This window comes from Mastomys coucha, unplaced genomic scaffold (genome assembly GCF_008632895.1).
Source record: "Mastomys coucha isolate ucsf_1 unplaced genomic scaffold, UCSF_Mcou_1 pScaffold15, whole genome shotgun sequence".
NCBI classification, from domain to species: domain Eukaryota; kingdom Metazoa; phylum Chordata; class Mammalia; order Rodentia; family Muridae; genus Mastomys; species Mastomys coucha.
In genome coordinates this window covers 67,787,226-67,790,634 of record NW_022196897.1, presented here as the reverse complement: position 1 = coordinate 67,790,634, position 3,409 = coordinate 67,787,226, and the positions used below count along the sequence as shown (strand labels likewise).

The 3,409-nt window shown below is 39.5% G+C and overlaps 1 non-coding gene across 1 annotated transcript; it reads right to left on the bottom strand.

The window, feature by feature from the left end:
• Positions 1–1,085: 1,085 nt before the first annotated feature.
• Positions 1,086–1,219, bottom strand: LOC116092721. The gene has a single exon (XR_004119443.1). It is a non-coding gene; the product is annotated as a small nucleolar RNA SNORA46 (small nucleolar RNA).
• Between the last annotated feature and the right edge of the window lie 2,190 nt (positions 1,220–3,409).

Genomic DNA, 3,409 nt, shown 5'->3' with positions numbered 1-3,409 from the left:
CTCACAGGGCTTCCCAACCCAAGAATAAAAACCCATTCCAGCTGGAAAGAATCCCAGCAGGAGACCTAGCTAAAAGGAGGATTCCCCCTGTAGAACCAACAAATATGATGTATGAGAAAGCCAGCATTTACATGCCAGAGACACAAAGGAAGCTAATGGGCAGCTGGTGTCAGGCAGAGATGCAATAATGACCAACAGAGGAGATCACAATGCTACCCTCATTAGCAGTAGCAGGCATTACCACACACACCTGCAGCTTCTGCAGCTGTGTGGTCGCAGGCAGGAGTGGGGGAAGAAGTCCAGACGCCAGCCTCCCTTTTGTCATAGGATTCTGCAGCTGTGTTGGGGCTTTGCCCAAACCCTTGGAAGAGGACTTTAGAGTGAGAATTCATACATAATATCTAAGTTGACTGAAAAGCAATTTCTGTAAAGGAAAATGGATGAATAGAACAGTTGAATGTCCTTGTTCAAACTCACTGACTTACTGCAATAAACATAATCTTAAACCCTTACATTTGTATGTCACATTTGAGCTTCCCAGGAAATTTGGCTTGATTTTATAATTTCTGTTTCTTTTACAGTACTGAGAATAGAACCCAAGGTTTTATGTACGCTTGGCATGTGATCAACCACAAAGCAGGACCCTCAGTTCTCACTCTTTGAAACAAGTCTCCATATTTATCCCATATCGGTCTTGAACTCATAATCCTTCTACCACTGTCTCTCGAGTGCTAGGAGTAGACAGATTGTACTACCACGTCTCACTTTATGAACTTACTGGATCTGTGGTGTGGAAAGAGAAAGAAATCTCATCTCTGCTGAATGGCATGAAGTTCACCAAGATCGCCCAGGTGACATATTGTACAAACAAAACTAGAACCCAGTTTCTGCTTAGATGTGTAATACATTAAATGAGTACATGGCTTCATCTGGATTAAGATGAACCTATGACCTGGGACTTTTAGAAACTGATGCTAGCTGCAGACTGTCGTTGTTTGGTTCAGAATTGGTTTCAGTTTGTTGAGATGGGGTCTCCCTATGTGCTCCAAACTCACTTGACCTCACCCAACTTCTTTTTTTTACAGTCATATTCCTTAACTCCATGAAGCAACAGCAAAATGGCATGAGTCAGCTGTGCCACAAGGAGCCATGAATTCTTTTTGCACTACAGCATAACCAAGAATGGGGAAATTTCCCATCCATAGCTCACCCAACTTCTGACTCACCCCCCCCCAGCCTCCGTTGGAACTACAGGGGTCTATGCCATCATATGTGGGACCAAATGCAGAATTTGTAATGCTTACCTCCTTTGTTTTTAAGTAATGTTCTAAAGCTGTCAGGCCGGCCATCCACTGGGCCATATATGCTCATTAGCTTTACTTATGCCCTGCATACTAGAGTGAAACCATGTTTACATATTAGGAAATGGTACAACGCTTGCTGATTAACTGCAACAGAAGTTGTGACCACAGGCAAATTTTCCCCTCTAAGTAGAATCATTAAATCTATATCATTTCCCTGTAAATTACCATAATCTTTAAAGTTCAGGCATTAGCCTAAGAAAATTACACTAATTTCCCAAGTTTGAGTTTATAACCTTAGAGAAGGAACATAGTTGAAATCACTCTTGAGAACATCCTTTAGGAAACTTCAAACTTAACAAGAAAATTTTCTTCTAGGAGGTCACTACTGCTCAGTCCACTAATTAGTATCTTAACCTCACATTTTAAAAGATTATCTCAATTTGACCTGACTTAACTTGTTAGCTCTCTCCGATGGATGAGTCAATGAAAAGTACATCATTCTAAGTGCTCATTAATTTTTCAAAGAAGTGATTGAAAAACTGGACATCATGAGGCTTTCTCTACAGGTTTTGTGATCAGTTTATAATCTGGGAAAATTCAATTTGTGGCCATGTTATCTGTAATTACCAACAAAATAGATTTATCATGAAGTCATTTTGGCCATCGATAGCTGCTATAATAGCTGAATCCTCTCAAACAGGTCACAGAGGGCAGGAACACCATACACTAGTCTCTGAAGCCTGAAATAGAAACTTCACCTTGGGAAATAGGATGGTTGCCCAGCAAGGTACACCCTTGGCTGCTCATGGACAAAATGAGTGAAGTTATGTGCTCTCCTGGACAATCGGTCCCACCAGCATGTGGAATTTGGACAAAATCAATCTGCTCCACTCTCATTTTTAGCAGGAAAACTGTTAGAATCTATGTAGTTCATTACAAAGGTTTTTTCCTAACAGACCCCAGTGCTTTAAAAACACTGGAAATGCAAAGATTGTCCTTCTTTAACACAATACAAAGTGGTCACATCCAAACCAAAATACTCTCTGTTAGAAGTCTTTCTGGGCACAGGATGCTTACTTTGTTTGTACTCTGGGAGCTGGAATTTGGCCTAAAGTAATCACACAGAATTGGCCCAATATACCTTTCTAGTTTACAGCTCAGAACTTCAGAAATATCATAAAAGAACTGATTGAGAATGACATAATATTATACTGAATGAAATATATAGTAAATTTTACTCCATCCTATGTTCTATCTAGTGTATATTTCAGTTCCACCAACTTAGCCTATTTATATTTCTCCATAGAAGTTATCATTTGATGACTTTAATATTAAGCAAATTTTCTCACACTGACCTTTACACACTTATTAACTTAGATGTGAGTATAGAATAATATCTCAGCAATGAGAAGTAAGAAGTCTTTGGAGAATTTCTGGAAATACCTTTGTCAGCTTTACTGATCCTGCAGATTTTGTTGAAATATGTCTCTCATGGCACTGATGTAATTTATCATTTGACTTGCTTTGGCCAATGTCAGTTCAGCAGTTGTGATAAGAAAGGGCAATGAAAATACTTGCAGAGTTTGGTTTGGCCACTTGGACTTTAACCTTTACAAAAAGACATGCTCGGGAAGCCATCTTGCACTTCACTGTGGTATAGAACACTCTTAAATATGACCAGAACATGGATGCTGAGATCAGACACCTGCAACCTGACAAGGAGCTAACCAGCTACCCAACACATGAGTATTCACAGTTAAACACTACTGTTACTATGATCCACTGTTAGGGCAATAGCTAACCATTAATGCTTATTGCTGAGTGTTCAAATCTGTGCTTCTTGGAGAGCAGGATACTTATGCTAAATTCAAATGAGAAGAGATTTCATGCTACAGAGTAATCTGGGAGACGATTCTGGACATAGGTGGTATTTAAGGCAAAGGTAATAAGGAAAGACCAGGACAGCAATACTACAAATAACTTTTGAGGGCTAGGAGATGAAAGGCTGAAGAATCTTAGAATTGAAAATGAGGGCATTTCAATAGCTTCTGCTCTAAGATCAAGAATTGACAAATGGGACCTCATAAAGTTGCAAAGCTTCTGTA